Genomic DNA, 20,717 nt, shown 5'->3' with positions numbered 1-20,717 from the left:
CAGCAGCGAACTGACAGATTTCGAATGAAACCACAATCGTCATGTTTGTCATTATCGTACAAAATTATTTCATTGCTTCCTAGAGTTGTAACTTTTTAAGGAACAATCTTCTGGATAAATGTACCTTAAAACAGCATTAAAGATTTGTATTTACACAAAACTTAGTTCAGTCTTAGAACATCTTGAATTTCTGGTACAGGATTCTGTTCATAAATCTTAGTCATTGATCTCGATAAAATGCCGGAAATTATTTTGCCATGGAATTTGGAAGCTAATAAAACCAACAAAGCTAACAAGAAAGAAAATATAAACATTTTACATTAATTTTGGTTCTATTAAAAATACGGCACTGAGCTTAAAAACTATGAGAAAACTATTTTAAAAAAAACATTCTATGTGCTGAAAAATTTATAATTTATTGAGTACAACTTGATTCTTCTTTACAAATTAGTCACCCATAGTAAACGGTGATTTTTTAAGAGCTTGAGAACTTAAAAAAAAAAAAAAACGCATAAAATATGCAAAATCTCATCGATTCTTTATTTGAAACGTTAGATTGGTCCATGACATTTACTTTTTGAAGATAATTTCATTTAAATGTTGACCGCGCTTGCGTCTTAGGTGGTCCATTCGGAAAGTCCAATTTTGGGTAACTTTTTAGAGCATTTCGGCCGGAATAGCCCGAATTTCTTCGGAAATGTTGTCTTCCAAAGCTGGAATAGTTGCTGGCTTATTTGTGTAGACTTTAGACTTGACGTAGCCCCACAAAAAATAGTCTAAAGGCGTCAAATCGCATGATCTTGGTGGCCAACTTACCGGTCCATTCGTTGAGATGAATTGTTCTCCGAAGTTTTCCCTCAAAATGGCCATAGAATCACGAGCTGTATGGCATGTAGCGCCATTTTGTTGAAACCACATGTCAACCAAGTTCAGTTCTTCCATTTTTGGCAACAAAAAGTTTGTTAGCATTGAACGATAGCGATCGCCATTCACCGTAACGTTGCGTCCAACAGCGTCTTTGAAAAAATACGGTCCAATGATTCCACCAGCGTACAAACCACACCAAACAGTGCATTTTTCGGGATGCATGGGCAGTTCTTGAACGGCTTCTGGTTGCTCTTCACTCCAAAAGCGGCAATTTTGCTTATTTACGTAGCCATTCAACCAGAAATGAGCCTCATCGCTGAACAAAATTTGTCGATAAAAAAGCGGATTTTCTGCCAACTTTTCTAGGGCCCATTCACTGAAAATTCGACGTTGTGGCAGATCGTTCGGCTTCAGTTCTTTCACGAGCTGTATTTTATACGGTTTTACACCAAGATCTGCAAGGTCTTCAGCAACACTCTCAGAAACAGACGCAATATTCTCTTCTGTACGCACTGTACGCATTCGTGTGGTTGGTTTAATGTCCAATAAAGTAAACTGAGTGCGAAACTTGGTCACAATCGCATTAATTGTTTGCTCACTTGGTCGATTATGTAGACCATAAATCGGACGTAAAGCGCGAAACACATTTCGAACCGAACACTGATTTTGGTAATAAAATTCAATGATTTGCAAGCGTTGCTCGTTAGTAAGTCTATTCATGATGAAATGTCAAAGCATACTGAGCATCTTTCTCTTTGACACCATGTCTGAAATCCTGCGTGATCTGTCAAATACTAATGCATGAAAATCCTAACCTCAAAAAATCACCCTTTAGTATTCTTTTGAACTTAGTCTGATTAAAGATAAAGTTTATTTAATTAATTGGAAACTAACTACATGCATACAAAATAAAACATGAGATTAAAATTATGTATAGGAAGTATTTAAGTCGGTCAATACAAGAATTTACAAATATTTGAAGAAAAAAAGACATTATTTTATGCGTACACGCACCTCTATAAGTGTGTTAAATAAAAATATTTAATTTTGTAAGAAACAATCATTTTTGTGTAGGTTTGATAAGAAATTAAAAAAAAATCAAGGTCTAAACAAAGTATTGAATTAAAAGATTACAAATAAGGCTACTTCTATTATTATCAAACAAAAATATGAAAATGTTTTAAAAATATATATAGAGCCTATTTTGCACAATTGCAGAGTTTGTTTATGATTGAAAGTTGTGTAAGTTCCTTTAATTAATGGGTTGGAACCACTTCGCAGGCGGTTAAAAGATTCTTTTTTAAGAAATTATTCAATGTTTTTTCCATAGCATTAAGTCAAGAGCCTTCAAATCCACACAAGAACAACAAATCAAGAACGATGTTTTAAATATTAGTTTTCCAAATTTATCATTGAACGAAAAAACATAAAAAAATTAAAATAAAAAACTTAATTGGCGAAGCAGACATTTTGGCATTTCAATTCCTTTTTTTTTCTTTAAGTTTTTAGTATAAAAAAAATATCGAATTAAAAAATTGTTTAAAAAAAGTAATAAGATTTTGTTTACTCTTTGAAGAAAACAAAATTTGTTTTAGAAAAGAAAAACTAGTGACAAGGTTTTGTTTATGTTTTATGAAAGTGTTTTTTTAAAATGATACTTTTCAATCATTGTTTTGATTTCTTTTCTTAGTTTTTATAATTTTTATTTTGAAAAGTAATATGAATGTATCTTTAGACAACGTGATGCGGTGTCATGCGATTCTTTGACATCGTACCAGTGCAGACCTCCCACGTCAACACTAGAAGCGATATCTTTTAAAAGTCTCTCCAATTACTAGCATATTTCGATGACATTGACATAATCGGAAGAACTCAGCTTGATGTCAATGGGACTTTTGCGAGTAATGAGGCAAAGGCGGTAAAATGAGTTTAGCGGTTAATGAGAGCAAAACAAAATAGCTATATGCTGTCATCAAGAAAAGATCTACAACACGTCACCATCGACAAACGTAACATTTAGGATATTAAGGACTTCGTCTATATAGGTTCCGCTATGAATGTAGAAAACAACAACAGCGCTGAGATGAAACTAAGAATATCTCTTTCTAACCGCTGTTTATTGGGCTAAGAAAGCAATTGAGTAGCATAGGCCTCTCTCAAGCGACTAAAGTGTCGCTATGTAAGATCCTCATCATCCTCGTCCTGCTAAACGGTGCAGAAGCATGGACTTTCACATAAGCGGATGAAAGCACCTTGGGTTGTTTCGAGAGAAAAGTTCTCCATGTGATCTACGGTCCTGTATGCATGGAAGGTGAGTGGAGGAGAATATGGAAAGACTAGGTGTACGGTCTGTAAGCGATGTAGACTTAGCCAGAAGGGTAAAAGTCCAAGGACTAAAATGGTTGGATCACGCAGAGCGCATGGAAAATAATTCTCCGGGCCGAAAAGTCTTCGAATCCTCACCCTCCGGACAGCGTAATAGCGGAAGACCGAGGATCAGGTGGCACGCCTTCACCCTCACCCGAACTTGGAGCACGAAACTGGAGACGTCTAGCTAAGAACCGAGGTAGATAGAAAAGTTTGTTGGGTGAGCCCCAATTTAACACAGGAATGTAGTGCCACCTTAAGTTACTAATTACTTAAAAGAATAAATCAATGCTGCTGTCAAATTATAAAATGAAAAAAAAGAGGCAGGGATGCAACCCACACTGATATCTTCCCATCCCGTCTGTCGATTTGTCTTGCTTAAAAGTTCAATTTTTACCAAATGTGCGTACTATTTTTTGTAGATTTTATTTTTTATGAAAAAACGGACTGTTGGATTTTTGTATAAAAATTACTGAATATCGAAAACAATATTTCATGTGAAATAAAATAAGTTTGAAGGCAATACTTTTAATTTTTGAAAAGCTATTTGAGTCGAAAGTAAATTTTTACCAAGTTTTAGTATTGTTTTTTTAGAGTATTATTTTTTGTAAAGAAACTGTCAATTTGATTTTTTTCAAAATTTTATCGAATGTTAAGAAAAAATTAAATCGAAGCCAATATTTTAAATTTTTGAAAAGATATTTGAGTCCAAAATCAATTTTTACCAACTTTAATACATTTGGTTTTTTATTTTTTTGTAAATAAGCTGTCAATTCGATTTTTCTCAAAATTTGTCTTAATGTTAAAAACAATATTTCTTATAAGTAAAAATTTGTTAAAAGCTATTAACATAAATTTTTGAAAAGATATTTGAGTCGAAAACCAATTTTTACCAACTTTTGTTAGTATTTTTTAGGTTTTTAATTTTTTGTAAAAAAACTGTCAATTCGATTTTTTCAAACTTTAAGTAAATGTTGACAACAAGATTTTTTGAAAGATAAAAGTAAATTAAAGAAAATATCTCAAAGTTTTGAAAAGATATTTGAGTCGAAAATCAATTTTTACCAACTTTTATAAATTTTTTTTTTTAGGTTTTTATTTTTTGTAAAAAAACTGTCAATTCGATTTTTTTCAAACTTTAATTGTATGTTGACAACAAGATTTTTTGAAAGATAAAATTAAATTAAAGCCAATATCTCAAAGTTTTAAAAAGATATTCGAGTCGAAAATCAATTTTTACCAAATTTTTTTTTAGGTTTTTATTTTTTGTAAAAAACCTGTCAATTCGATTTTTTTCAAACTTTAATTGTATGTTGACAACAAGATTGTTTTGAAAGACAAAATTAAATTAAAGCCAATATCTCAAAGTTTTGAAAAAATATTCGAGTCGAAAATCAATTTTTACCAACTTTTATACATTTTTTTTTAGATTTTTATTTTGTGTAAAAAAACTGTCAATTCGATTTTTTTCAAACTTTAATTGTATGTTGACAACAAGATTTTTTGAAAGATAAAATAAATTAAAGCCAATATCTCAAAGTTTTAAAAAGATATTCGAGTCGAAAATCAATTTTTACCAATTTTTTTTTTAGGTTTTTATTTTTTGTAAAAAAACTGTCAATTCGATTTTTTTCAAACTTTAATTGTATGTTGACAACAAGATTTTTTGAAAGATAAAATTAAATTAAAGCCAATATCTCAAAGTTTTAAAAAGATATTCGAGTCGAAAATCAATTTTTACCAACTTTTATACATTTTTTTTTTAGGTTTTTATTTTTTGTAAAAAAACTGTCAATTCGATTTTTTTCAAACTTTAATTGTATGTTGACAACAAGATTGTTTTAAAAGATAAAAGTAAATTAAAGCCAATATCTCAAAGTTTTGAAAAAATATTCGAGTCGAAAATCAATTTTTACCAACTTTTATACATTTTTTTTTAGGTTTTTATTTTTTGTAAAAAAACTGTCAATTCGATTTTTCTCAACATTTTTCAAAATGTTGAAAACAGTATTTCTTATAAGATAAAATAAGCTTGAAGCCTAAATTTCAAGGTTTTGAAAAGATATTTCAATCGATATTCAATTTTTACCAACTTTGAGTAATGTTTTTTTTAGATTTTTACTTTTTATAAAAAAAAACTGTCAATTCGATTTTTCTCAAAATTTTACCAGATTTCAAAAACATTATTCTTCGTTGCACAAAATTGCTTTAGAGATGAAATCATATTTCAGTCGTAAAATTTTGAAGGTGACAAATTTTTTTTCAGTTTTTTCGATTTATAAAAAAAACGTTAAATGGATTTTTTTTTCAAAAAATATACCTGTTTGGTATCACGTTACAATAAATGATATAAAATTTAATTCAAGTCACCCACGCAATTTTCTTGAGAGCCCTTTCTGCATCTTTCTGCCTTATTATCTGTATAACAAAATTTATTTGAAGTTGATATCTCTTCTGGTTCTTGAGCTATGGAAGACGAAAAAAACGTCGCGAACGTACGGACGTACGGACGTACGAACGAACGTACACACGCACGCACAGACATCTTTCTAAAAATCTTTTATTTCGACTCTAGGGACCTTGAAACGTCAAGAACTGTCAAAATTTTCAATTTGACAAATCGGACCCATTACAATAACTTCCTATGGGAAGTTAAAAATATTTATTCAAAAACTTGTATATTTATGTTTGTGTGTGTAGTACCCGTGGCATGATGGTTAGTGCGTTGGACTGTCATGCAAAGGGTCTGGGTTCAATCCCTGCCTGTGCAACCTTAATTAAAAAAAAAAAATTATAATAATTTTCGCGGGTACTACCTCTTGCGAGGAATAGACAAGTCCTTCAAGAGTAATTCTTGTCATGAAAAAGTGCTTTCTCAAACTAGCCGTTCGGATTCGGCCTAAAATTGTAGGTCCCTTCCATTCCTGACAACAGTACTCGCACACAGGAATGGTTGAGAGTTGTAAGTCACTAGGCCCTGGTTCACAACGGACTGTTGCGCCACCCCATTTGATTTTTTTTGTATATTTATGTCAGCAGAAGACTTCATACTTAAATGTTACTGTACTTAACATATCTTCTCCTTATGTTAGAAACACAAATTTTAAAATAATCGAACTTTGAGTCCCTATGGAATGCCTTTTTTACAAAACCAACACAATTTTGTCGAGGGTCACATCGACATTGATTTTATTTATTTCCCTTAGATGGTTAATTTTTAGGGTCAGAAAGATCAACTTGCCAAATTTTGGAAAAACGAGTACGTGTCTGTATAAATACCAAAGTCAGCTTAAAAAGCTAAATGATGTATGTAATCTACTCTTAAGATAGATTTTGTACAAGAGAACTTAAAATATGGTATCCTTATATTTTTATTTCCACAGTTTTGTGTTCTTGAATTAAGAGGGTTGCCTCACAAATTTATATGTTATAACATTAAAACATTAGTATAAAATATGTTAAACTGTTTCTCAAAATGTCATTTTTAATTTTTTCTAAAATGTTACAACTAAAAATTTCAGAAATGTCGAAAGAATCTTTATTAAATTTCGTACGAGTAATTACAAAATATCAATACGTGAAAAAAGTTTTCGACTGTAAATAGTTCCCAAAATACAACAAGTATTTTTGTATGACAAAATTTCGACTCTCGTTTCAAAAAAAATGAATATGAACTTCATGACAGCACAGATCCAAAACTTATACTTATTTCTGTGAATTTTGGATCTTTTAATGGTCACATCAAAGCTTAAGTTTTTTTTTCTTTATCAGCTCAAATATCATTAAGTCATAAATCTTAATCATTAAAATCACACATATTTGCTATTTTTATTCATCCAAACAAATATTCAACAAAAAATAATTAATACTATTATCTACAATTTAAATGTAATCAAATTATAAAGAAATAATAAAAATTTTGTTAATGATAACGTTTTATACACGTGCGTTTAGGTAAGGATAAAAATTTAAGATGAATGTTACTTTCTGTCAAAATAAACATTTGTAGCATAAACTGAAAATGTGTACACTTTTGATCTTCAAAGTATAAATCAAACAAAGACAAATATTCCCTTCTTTCTTATGATTATGATTAAATTTTTTAGTTTTTAAAATCATAACCCATCTAAATTTTTTCCGGTTTCTAGGCACAATGGCGCCACTGTTATGCCTTTTAAATAAATAATGGCCCAGACTGATTCAACGGCAAATGCTTTATTTGTCTTTACTTTTCATAAAAACTTGGCGCAAAATTTTGAATGATTTTGTACAATCTTAACGATACTTTAGGATGAGATGCGTTATGCTACTTTTACGTGATTTTATCATCTTAATACAGGGTCTAGCAAAAATATCTCCCATATCCATCTTGTCGGAACCAGACTTCTTTGTGGTTCCTAGTAAACTGATTTAAGTTTGGTTGGAGGAAGGTCTCAATCATGTGACAGTATCGATCCGCATTAACTGTAACTTTTTGCCCATTTTCTTCGAAAAAATACGGAACTAACTTACCAAATTCAGCAACAGCACAGCAAACTGTCACATAAGGGCTGTGAAATGGTTGTTGATGAATTTCTTGAGGGCTTTCTGTTGCCCAGTATCGGAAATTTTGTTTATTTACAGTATCCAATAAATGGAAATTAATGCATTGGTACCTTAAAAAGACACTTTTCTAGCAGATAAATACAAGTTTATGCAGTCTCAACAAAAATTAGCACTTTTACCAGAAAGGTTTTCAAAAGAAGCGATTTTGTAATTTAACTTTTTTTTCTGTCACGTGAAACATAACGTCAATACTTTACAATGGATTCAAGACGTTTAAAATGGCTTTCTTGAAATTATGACGTAATTTCTTTCCATAACGTCCAAATCTTAAAATGTTATAAAGTCCAAAATTGGTCACAAAGCCCAAAAAGTTAAAAAAAAATCCACAAAAAATCGTAAGCGAATTTCGTTTGAGTAAAAGAACACTCAAATCGTTCGTCGTCATTTTGCTTAAAAGAATTTTTGATTTTTATCGGGTCTTTATGACAGAGGCTATGATTTCTATTGTAACCTATGTCTTATCAACCAACGACAGAGCCCAAATCATAAAATTACATAAAGGTCAATAAGAAAACGTAGTAAAAAAATATCACGAAGAAAACGTCACAAAGTCCAAATACAAATGTCATATAACCCAAACCAAATTTCAATGTCGTAACCTCCAATATTTTTTTATTTTGAAAAATTATTGAGTGTTTGGGTTTTGAGACGCGCATTAACAGTGAGGGATGCCTGAGGCATTGCTGTCCCCCTTCCACCCCCCTGCTTAGGCTCAGTATAGGATTTGGAGTTGGTGCGAAACTGGGCACATAGGCAAAGTTTATTTGCGTTTAAAGAAACTTTGCATGCACAGAACCTCTTTCGTACCCCCAATTTCATAGTGAGACTAAGCAAGAGGGTTTGCGTGCCCCATACATATTTCACTGTTAATACGCACTCAGAACAAGAAAACAACTTCGCTTTATTTTTCACATAGAAAAGTAGTCTTATTTCACTTTCCTAAATTGCGTCACTTTCTTTAAGTGTAATAAATCTTAAAATATTGGTTAAGCTTTCTTGAAGTTACCAGTTTTTGTGCAATCTGGTATTTTTTTTGTTTAATGTTTGCGAATGGGCGATACAATTTTGAACTCAAATTTGGTAGTGTCAAAAATTTACAAATATTTTGTCAGATTGCCCAAATGTTGAAACAGATGACATCTTTTAATTTGGGCAGTATTACATTTTTTTGGGCTTTGCGTATTTTCTTCTAAAAAAGTTTTTAGTTGATGGAGCCATTTATGGGCGATATTTTGGGACATTTTGTATCTTTTGGCGTTACTTTATTAAGCAGTAAGACCAAATATCTCTTTTTAATTAGAAAAGGTAAGTAACATTGCTAAAAACCGTCCAATAACAAAATGTTAATAAAATTGTTTTTGGCACTATGCCATTTTTAATGTTGGCGATATCGTTTTGGGCGAAAAGACCTAATAGGCTTTTCACACCAAGTCCAAAACCCGGTTTACATCGAAAACTCAAGTTTTCCCATACATTTCTGGTAAACCACAAGTTTTCGTAAACCAAAACTTTTATATAAAACCTCTCGAAAACTAGAAGCAATTCAAAGTTGAACTAAACAAATAAACCTTTCGAAACATTAAGCGCTCAAATTAGTGTAAACAAAACAGCTGATGGCTGCTGTCAAAACAAATATTTCATTTTGAAATAAATTTGGTAGTGGTAAGTAATATTATTTATACAATTTCCTTACAAAATAAGAATTATTGCTTCTTGTTTTTTATTTACAGAATATGGGAGCTGGGGGAGCTGCGTAGCAATAAAAAAAATTGTGGGAAAATTTTCCAACGTCGAGAACAAAAGCCCCGGTGGCTATTTGCGGCACTGACGGTTCTTTTATGATCCTCCAAAGTTTCAAACGCTTTTTGTTAAGCGAGGAACCGGAATTCACTATTGTTACTGGCGTGACGACCCCAAGGACGAGGAAGACTTGCTCATAGTTCAGTGGGCTATCGCCCTTGATGTACAGCGATACCAACATCAAGAAGATCCGCAGTGCTTTGCACTAGCCAGGCGAGTCTTCAAAGGAAGAAGCCAAAGAGATAGTCATGGAGAAATTGCAGCCCATGCAGCATATTTGGCCAGCAGAAGCAGTAGTCATAAGCTCAGTATTTTGGGTTGAATTTCTTGTGGAAGAAGAAGAAAATGTTTTCAATAAAATGAATTTTTATTGTAACAGTTTTGTTTGTTGTTGATTCTATGACATATTTTCTAGACAATCAGCTTGTGAATCACAGAATTGTTTGGACCAGTTGAAGTGAACTAAGATGATAGCTACAGTCAAGTGAGCTTGTAGTTCCTGTTGGTTCATGTCGTGAGCCCATTCCACCCATCCCCAGTCCCCAGAACTTCAGTTGAAACTCTTTTTCTAGACGAATTAGTGTTACGTTAAAATCAATTTGAATTGTTTAAAACTCTTTTGCCGAAAATCCGGTTTGGGTCCACCTAAGCGGTGGACTTAGTAGTAATAAAGAAAATATCTACTGATTTCTTTTATAAAATGCTCGTTTTTTTTATTATATCAAAATAGAACATCGTATTTATGACTTTGATAAAAATTTCGGAAAATGTCAGGGATCAACGACATCTGAAATTATAAAACTTCATCTGACTATGGATGATAATTAAGTTTCTGGCTTTATTCCCAAGAAAGTTCAGACCTGTAGATAGTATTTGTTGCTAACAGATCTGAACATATTTTAGGATCTGACAACCGACAGTAAGAGCTAAAATTCGTTGAAGAAAAATGGTGACTTTATTCAAATGACATGGAGTGTATATCCTTTAATTTCTTCATTGATAGCAACTCTAAAAATAAATATACATAGTACACTTTTAAAATTGAGTTGATGTCCTGTTGTAGGTCAAATATAATTTTTGATGTCTCGGTTAAAAGAAAAAAAACTAAGTCGAACTCATGTACCTACTGCTTCAAAACACGCAAGATACGTGACTTCAGATTGTGGTTCTGAAGTACGGAGATAGACAGACCTCTTTGTCGACATCTGGCATTTGATTTGATACAGCAGCAAAAAACGTCATCCATAAAGTGAAACGAATTTTATAAACCAAAAAAAAAATATATATACATATATCGAAAAAAAACAATTAAATAACTCAGGGTTCTCGTATTTTCCGTTGGTTTGTCTTCTTTCGAATTGCAATAAATTTGGGGTGAAACAATTAAGAAGATAATAAGTGAAACGATCAATTTGAAATAATTTATCTTAAAACTAAGACCATGTTCAAAATATGCAGGTCGTATGCTCGTTATCATTATTTGTGTATATTTTAGTCGCATATTTTATGAGGCCAGAAGCGGGGCAGCGCAGAGCCCGAACGCACGACTACCCGACTAACTTATTAAAATGTATTTTTTTTCCTAGCGAAAAGATATTTCCTTATTTTAGTTTTTTTTTTTAATTTTATTGTTTAAATTTATTTTACTAGCATATATAAGATACGTACCTCAAAACATATTGTATGTGTTTTTTTTCTTCCTGAAAAATGTATATCGTTTCCATGTGGGCTAAAATTTTAAAAAATAAAAACGAGGTGTTAATTGGGGTGAAATTAAAATTTGAGCATGTAAAGTTTGGTCGATTAATCATCTAGCATTTTATTTAAAACAACAACAAAAAAATAAGGTAAATTTATGAAAATGTTGCCATCCGTATCGGCACAGAAAAACGAAATAAAAAATTTCCTTAAAACAAAAAACACTTAAAAACTATTTAAATTTTTTCGGAGCATTATTTATCTTAATAAATAGAGAAATAAAATACGGAGGGACAACAGAGATAGATATTGAACCATTTTGTAATTCTTATACTCTGAGGTCTTTCAAAACGCTTGTTCTTAATTTTTTGATAAGAATTTCTCAAAGATTCTTTTTTTATTTTATTTCTGACGGTTAATAAAATTAAGATTTTCTTCGACACTCAACATAATTAAGGAAAAAAGCTTTATTATAAGAAATATAAATTTATTTTTGAAAAAGAATAGTTTGATGTAGGTGGAAAAGTAATTTTTGAATATATAGAAAAAGAAATATAGTTTTTGAAATAGTTTTTAATTCCAGATGTTGGGGAATGATTTAAAAGAAAAAATCACGTTTGGACTTGTCTTTTTGGATTTATAGAATCGAAACAAAAGTATTGAGAATAACCACCTGCTGATAGTTTGTTAGTTTTAACAAAACTCTTTGAATGTTTGAAACAGCATATTAGATATATTTTTGATATGCATATTTTTTGAAGTGTTTTAATAAAACATTAAATACTTAAAGTCAAAAAATTCAATTTATTTCGGGAAATTTTATAATTTATAGTGGCACCTAGGTAAATGCTTATTCTTTTCATATAATGAAACAAAAATTAATTTTAGTTTTTTTCCATACGCAGGTTTACCTTCACAATTGTCACAATATGTAGATACCCTTTTAGTTTTTTTTTGAGCTGCATCTCTGCCTTCGGTTCCTTGATATCGTTGTAGCAACTGGAACAACGTTTTCGAGTTTTTCGATTTGTTTTGTCTCGTGTGTAGAATTCTTTTATAATATGTTTCACGCTCATTTTAGAAGAAGTTGATGGCTCTACTTCCAGTTCGCAAAAAGATTCGCAGATTGATTGGCTGAACTCAAGAATTTGTGCATTTTTATGAAATTGTTTGTAAATTACTAATGCATTTACAGCGGATGTACTTTTTATCGTTTTATCGAATTAGCACGCCATTTGATCCGAAATGTCTATTCCTTGCTTACCTTTATTATACTCCAAGATCATTTTCAACTTTTGTATTTCTTCGTTGTTCCGATTCCTCTTTCCTCTGGAACCAAAATCTAAATTATGTTTTGTGCTAAGCATGAACACGTCACGTTTGTCTTTCCACTTCGCAATAACTATTCCCGAGGTTTCCCGTCCAATAATCTCATTTTTTTTTAGTTTTTTGCTCGTAACGTCCTTTGGATTTCCAGATCTGTTTTTCTCAGAGTTCCAACTAAATGTGTTTTACGATCTGTAATAAGTTTTCCAGTGATACAGACGTATAAAAGTTATCTGTTGTCATTGTCCTGCCTTTTCCAAATACCTATCAGCCAGGTCTAATACAATTTGGGTGCTGTGTGAAGTGCTTTCAGTTGGTCTTCCTCCTGATTAAAATTATCACATTTTCCAGCATAAATCGAGTTCGTATATGTATATCCATTAGTGTCACAAAGCTTGTATACTTTTACCCCATATTTGTGCGATATTCCAGGGTTATACTGGCTTAACAGTAGCCTCCCTCGCCAGGGTATCATACTCTCATCAACTGCAAGGATATCACCAGGAACTTGAGCACTTAGGAAATTTTTTTCGAGTATTTCGAGTAGATTACTTACTTTGCAAAGTGAATAAATTTCAATAGCAATCGAAACCTATTACGTGGGGAACAAAACTATTTGTATACAAATTGTTTGTATTCCAGTACATGAAATTGCTAGATACTTTATTATTCCCATGTAAATCACTAGGCCCAAAAGCTTCTTTATCTCCGGTACATTTGTATCATCTCAGTTTTTTACTCGATATCTTCGAGTTACTGTAGATTTTGCCACGAAATGATTTGCATTCAAATTAGTTTGGAACACTAAGACTTCATCCGTTACCATCAAGTTAAACAAATCAATTGGTTTTATTGAGCTCGCTTCCAGATTAGATATCCCAGGTGTAGATGGATGATCAGTAAACGTAAACGTCTTCAGTGACCTTCCGCTAACAGGAGTCCATACGTTTGACGGAATATCGGCAACCGCAGGGTCTTCATCCTCTGAGGATTCATAATCCTCTAGCGTCCGAGTCACTAGATTCAGAATCAGTTGGTACTTAGTCACTGGAATTTGACCCTTCAAAATCCAAGTTATCATCACTATCAGAATCTGAATTCTTGTTTTTATTTCCGTAAAATAATCTAATTGGAATTGCTTCGTTGTTTGCCATTGAAAATATTATTTAGAGTCACACTATTGTACGAATAACCTGCAAACTAAAAAAATCTGAACAAAAATAACTGTGGTACCCGTGGCATGATGGTTAGTGCGTTGGACTGTCATGCTAGAGGTCTTGGGTTCGATCCCTGCCTATGCCATCTAAAGTCTTTTCACGGGTACTCTTGCGAGGAATTGACAAATTCTCCAAGAGTAACTATTGTCATGAAAAAGTGCTTTCTCAAAATTAGCCGTTCGGAGTCGGCATATAAACTGTAGGTCCCCTCCATTCCTGACAACATTACTCGCACACAGGAATGGTTGAGAGTTGTAAGTCACTAGGCCTTGGTTCTCAACGGACTGCGCGCCACCCAATTTATTTATTTTTAAAATAACTGACAAATATGTGTGACCACCGGTGGAAAAAGTGGCACATATCAATTGCAATATTAACAAAGTGCCATGTGAGCCAAAAATATTCCATTTTAAAAATCAGTGGTTTGCTGATTAATAAAATTTTACAAATCCAAAAATCAATTTCAAACGATTCATCGAGGTGACAGACCAAGAAAAACAACAACACGGGAGGATTCTACAATTACAAAATCAATTAAAAAAGACCATTTTATATCATCAAGAGAAATCAGAACCACACTCGACCTGAAAGTAAGCGCGAGAACAATTTGGAGACGAGTAGTTGATGGTGAACTTATATCTTTCACAGCTGTAAAAAAGCCTTTTATTTCCACAAAAAACAAGCTGGCTACATTAAAATGTCCTCATGATTACACGAACTTAGAACGTTAGAAAATGGAGGAACGTGCTCTTTTCGACCGAGTCCAAATTTAAATTCAACGGTTCCGACGGTTTTTGTCATGTTAGCAAACCAGCCAAAGAGTCACTAACACCACGTCACACCAAAGCTACTGTGAAGCACGAAAGAGTTAAGGTAATGGTGTGGGGTGTGTTTCACGGCATGGACTGGGAGCGATTCAACAAGTTTTATGCACAGTGACATATTTCAAAATATAATTCTGCCACGCGCTGAGGATCAGTTGCCTCTGAAATGGATATGTTTGTAGATCCATGAAATGTAAGGATTAATTGTAAAAATAAAATTGATCTGCTTGATTTAATTAAATTGGCTTGGGAAAGTATCCCAAACACTATAATAACATTTTAATTGACTTGCCTCGAAGATGTGCTGAAGTGATTAAAAAAAAAACAGGGTTTACTAAAAAACACTAGCTTTGTTTTAGTAAGTCTAAACAAAATTATTTTTTAAAAAGTTGCTTTCGTTGTTTTGAACAGGCTAATATTGTACAAATTGAAAATATTGCGCTACATTCATTCTATTTTAAAAACATTTAATTTTTTATTAGAAATTGTAAATTTTTATTTAAATTTAAAAAAAAAGAGGCTTGGATGCGACTCACACTGATAACTTTCCATTCTGTCTGTCGATTTGTCTTGCTTAAAAGGTTTGTAGGTTATTGAGTTTTGTCAACAAAATTTTCTGTTGAATTATTCTAAGGAAATTAAAAATTACCAACAATATTTTGCGTATAATGAAAGAATTTGATTTCAAAATCTATTTTGGGAGATTTTATTTGGAAACCCAATTTAAGTAGCATTTCTTAAAAGTTTTTATTTTTAACATAAACAAACACAAATTGGATGAATGAAATTAATTTGAAGTCAATATATTTTCTTTGTTGTTCACGAGATATAGAGAACCCAACATCAATTTTTACCAAATTGGGGTACTATTTTTTGTAGAATTAATTTTTTAAACGGACTTTCGGATTTTTATAAAATAATTATTGAATGTCGAAAACAATATTTTCTGTGAGATAAATAAGTTTAAAGCCATTATTTTTAATTTTTGAAAAGATATTTGAGTAGAAAATAAATTTGTATGAACTTTTATTAATTTTTTGTAAGAAAGCTGTCAATCCGATTTTTTTCAAATTTTTTCTAAATGTTGCCAACAATATTTTTTAAAAGATAAAATTAGTTTAAAGCCAATATCTCAAAGTTTTGAAAATATATTTAAGCTTAAAATCAATTTTTACGAACTTTTATTCATTTGTTTAAGGTTTTTATTTATTATAAAAATAGACTGTCAATTCGATTTTCCCAAAAATTAACCAGATGTTGAAAATAATATTTCTTATAAGATAAAATTCTTTGAAAGTCATAATATTAAATTTATAAAAAGATATTTGATTCAAAAATCAATTTTAGCAACTTTTATTAATTTTTGTTAAGTTTTTTATTTTTTTGTAAGAAAACTGGCAATTCGATTTTTTCAAAATTTTACTGAGTGTTGACAACAATATTTTTAAAAGACAAATTAGTTTAAAGCCGATATCTCAAAGATTTGAAAAATTATTTGAGTAGAAAATAAATTTGTACCAACTTTTATTAATTTTTATTTTAGGTTTTTTGTTTTTATAAAACAAAATATCGATTTGATTTATCTTAGAATTTTACCAGAAGGTAAAAACTTTTTTTTTCGTTGCACAAAATTGTTTTGGAGTTTTTTTTTATTTATAAAAACCCGTTAATTTGAATGTTTTCCAAAAATATATTTGTTTGGTATCACGTAACAATATACAATATCAAATCTAATTCAAGTCTCTAGCGTTACTAGTTCTAGAGTTATTTAGGGTTAACCAAAATGTTCACCTTTTTTTTAAATTGGTATGACAAAAAAAACACCCACGCAATTTTTTTGAGAGTCCTTTCTGCATCTTTCTGCATTATTGTCCGTATAACAAAATTTATTTGAAGTCGAAATCTCAACTGACACAGACATCATTTTAAAAATCTTTTATTTCGACTCTGGGGACCTTGAAACGTCGAGAAATGTCAAAATTTTCTATTCGACAAATCGGACCAATTACAACAACTTCCTATGGGAAGTGGAAAAAGAGTGAACAATTTGGTGACCCCAAATCTCACGCACTAATAACGATAGCAAACTTTTGTTAAATTTTTTATCATGTCATAAATTCTACTAACGGTTTTTTATAATTCAGAAAACTAAAGAAAAATGTACGCTACCTCCAATATTTTGCAAAAAAAATTACGTTACCAACAAAATAATTGTATGTGTTAAAGAATACATTTTTTGACATGAAGTAAAGTTTTTAGAAAAAGGTAAAAAATACTATCTATTTTAAGTTCGCAAAAATTGACGTTCGACTCGAATATCTTAGCAATATTTAAAGATATTCGCTTCAAATTGTATCTTATAAAAGATAATATTTTTAGTATTTAATAAAATTAATAAAAAAAAACCAATGAAATACTTTAAAAATAATAAAAATGTACAAAAAATGCAACACAAAAACCTCATGTTCAACTTGAATATTTCGAAAATAAACGAAGGTATTGAATTCAAAACTATTTGATTCCATGTAAAATATAGTTGTCAAGATTCCAGCGTTAAAAACTGGAAACTCAGTTTTATTGACAAATATTGAAAAAGCAAACGCTTTAGCTCATGAATTTTTTGAAAATCATCAATTAGGTAACAACGTTTCGAGCAGTAGTTCTACTGAAATTGCTGTAGAGCAATCAATGGAAATTATAAGATCTCAACAATTTCAATTTAGCGAAGATACAATTACAGTACAGGATGTAAAAACTGTACTTGGTGGCCTTAAAAATTCGAAGAGTCCAGGACTCGATGGTTTGAAAAATATTATGTTAAAAAAACTGCCCAGAACAGGTATAAAATTTTTACAAGTCATTTTTTCTGCTTGCTTTAAAATAGGTTATTTTCCAAGGCAATGGAAAATAGCAAAAATAATTCCCATTCAAAAACCTGGAAAAAATCCTTCTATAAGTTCTAGCTATAGACCTATTAGTTTACTCAGTTCTCTGAGTAAAGGTCTTGAGAAACTCATAAAAAATAAAATAGTTTTGCATTTGAACGAGCATAATATCCTTCCAGCGGAACAATTTGGTTTTAGAAGTTGTCATAGCACAGTGCATCAAGTGCATCGAATAACGAATGACATAAAAAGTAATTTTGCAGTAGGGAAAAGCACTGGTCTGGTCTTATTAGATGTAGAGAAGGCTTTTGACACTGTGTGGCATAAAGGCCTTCTCCACAAACTCTTAGTTCTGGATTTTCCAATTTTCATTATAAAAATGATAAATTCCTTTTTAGCTGAAAGATTTTTTAAAGTATCAGTAAACGGTTCCTACTCTGATCTATATGAAATCCTTGCAGGTGTACCACAAGGATCAGTTCTTGGTCCTGTTTTGTATACCATATTTACTTATGATTTCCCGACGTTAACAAACTGTAAATCAGCTATTTTTGCAGACGATACGTGTTTGTATTCATCAGATTCAGTTGGTTTTAACATCGAAACCAACTTGCAATCTGCGCTGAATATTGTGCAAACGTACTTTAATGATTGGAAGATTAAAATAAATGCTGGGAAAACTCAAGCCGTCTTTTTCACTAGAAAAAGAAAAGCTTGTTTTTTACCCACCAATATGCTTCAAATTAATGGTATTCCAACAGAATGGAAATCGAGTACTAAATATTTAGGAGTACACCTAGACAAAACACTTACTTTTGGTGTTCATATACAAGAAGCAATCAAAAAGGTGAACTTAGCTATAAAAATTCTATATCCGTTTATCAACAGGAAATCAAAACTTAGTGTTGAAAATAAGCTCATCATTTTTAAGGTTATCTTTCAAAGTATCATGCTATATGGGTCACCTGTTTGGGGTAAATGTGCTAATAGCCATTTACTTCGATTACAAAGAACCCAAAATAAAATACTAAAAATGATGTTAAATCTGCCATGGCACTATTCTACGGAAGATCTCCACTTACTTGCCAAAATTGAAAAAGTTTCATTTAGAACAAGTTATTTGTTTGAGCGATATATTGCATCTTGCAGACTATCGGAAAACCACCTTATCTCAAATTTGGCTATTTAGAAATAAAAAAAAAAAACACAAAAAAAAAATTTAAAAAAAACACGAAACTATAAAAAAAAAATATGTAAAAATAAAAACTTAAAAAAAAATGGTTAAAGCTTTAATTAGTACTTATTTATTTATTTATTTATTTATTTCTGTCTTTCTTTATTTATTTATTTATTTTTGTATCTTATCATATTTACTTTCTTTTTATTGTTTTTATTTATTTAAATGTTTATGCATTTGTTTATTTGATTATTTGTTTATTATTCTAATTATTATTGTAATTATTTATTTTGTTTGATTTTTATTTATTTATTTATTTATTTATTTATGTATTTATTTATCTGTCTATTTTTGGTTGTTAACATATTTCCTTTTTCTATTTTGATTGTATTTATTTATTTACTTGTAAAGCATTTTTGAGATCAGCTTTTTTCGATGCTTCCCAGCCTCCTATTCTCTCCAATCTTGGATAACCATGTTTCATAAAAATTTGAAGAAGGTTTTTTTTTTGTAGCTTTTTCCTTCGATTTGTTTGTTATGTTAAACTGTGATAATTTTATATAAAATTGTTATTTTTTTCAGAAGTAAAGTAGGGTTATACTAAATCTCTGTAAATTGTGCAATATAATTATAAGAAAAAATGTAAATAATTACTGCTACAATAAATTATATATATATATATATATAGTTGTCAACATACGAGTAATACAAATTTTTACAAAAAAGTATACCGGCATATTTTTTATAAGAAAAAAATGCAAAAAAAAATTATTTTCTACTAAAAATCTTGGGAAATACAAAAATTTATACGTAATAATTTTTGGCTTAATTACATTGAGAACAAAGAAACGTATTGACTTCAAACTTTGTATACTATGCACAAAATGTTGTTACTATTTTTTAACAGTTTTGCAAATATTGACAGACGGACACGAATGATATGAAATCAGTGTGGGTCGGAACCCTCTTTTTTATAAGAACCGTTTTAGCATAAATGCTTCACCGCTTATTTAAGGTTTGTGTACAATAAATGAAAACTTATAACAAATGCGAATTTTTTGAAAAGTAAATAATGGAAATATTTAAATCGAATATTAAAGAAACGGTTTGTAGATTTGTAAAATCTTTACGAATTGTATAGAGAAAAAAACTACTTCATGAACTTACATATCCTCAAAAAGCCTAATTTTTTTTCAAATTATAAAAGAATCAAAAAGACAGAATACCCCAAAACTCAGTACCAAGATTAAAGAAACTTAACCCATCTGCAAAAATTTTTTCAAAATTGTGGATCAAAATATAACAATTCAAAGTTTAAATTTGGCCGCAAGTCTTGGAATTTTTATATTTAATTTGGTTTTACAGAGTTTTTTTTTACTGTGGCTCATATTCTGCTTCATAATATTTCAAAAAATATTTGATATTTTATAAATTCCACTTTACTTTCCTCGATTTCATTTGTTTATTTATTTTTTTTTGTTCAAATTTTGTAAACTGATCTTAGAAATTCCAAACCTTATTTAGGTATCAGAAAAACAATTCATATTTTTTTTTTCAAGAAAACTACACATTTCCATAACATTTATCATTAGTTTGCATTTTGTATTTAAAATTTAAAAAAATAAAAGAAAAAAGATACCTCAGGTAGAGCAAATGAGTAAAATGAAATTGTATCTCTATATATGCAATTTAAATTCGTACTTCGCTGTAAGCGGCTTTTGTGCAAGCTGTAAGCAAAAATTACAAAACCTATACGTAAATCAACAATAACCAAAAGTGCGATGACAAACAACAACCAAGAATCTACTAGATACTCTTTAACAAAACATCAATAATACATAACATAATAAGGAACTCCGCTTGCGGATGGTCCTTCGTTTTTAAAACAAAAAATTGCAGAAGATACGGGTTCCGAAGCCTGCTGACTGGCTGCCATAGGCTAAGCTGGCTT

The 20,717-nt window shown here is 30.7% G+C and overlaps 2 protein-coding genes across 2 annotated transcripts in view; both read right to left on the bottom strand.

Annotated features, from left to right (window-relative positions):
* LOC129947883 (myc protein) overlaps positions 1 to 11,368 on the bottom strand; it is a 151,565-nt gene extending 140,197 nt beyond the window's left edge. The window contains exon 1 of the mRNA XM_056058633.1: positions 11,308 to 11,368. The gene's annotated coding sequence lies outside the window, so the exon portion shown is untranslated. The remainder of the gene's footprint in view (positions 1 to 11,307) is intronic.
* LOC129947884 (mitochondrial cardiolipin hydrolase) overlaps positions 11,080 to 20,717 on the bottom strand; it is a 77,157-nt gene continuing 67,519 nt past the window's right edge. The window contains exon 4 of the mRNA XM_056058636.1: positions 11,080 to 11,368. The gene's annotated coding sequence lies outside the window, so the exon portion shown is untranslated. The remainder of the gene's footprint in view (positions 11,369 to 20,717) is intronic.

This window comes from Eupeodes corollae, chromosome 2 (assembly GCF_945859685.1).
Source record: "Eupeodes corollae chromosome 2, idEupCoro1.1, whole genome shotgun sequence".
Classification (NCBI taxonomy): Eukaryota; Metazoa; Arthropoda; class Insecta; order Diptera; family Syrphidae; genus Eupeodes; species Eupeodes corollae.
The sequence above is the reverse complement of the archived record's forward strand: the minus strand, read 5'-3'. Positions and strand labels throughout refer to the sequence as shown.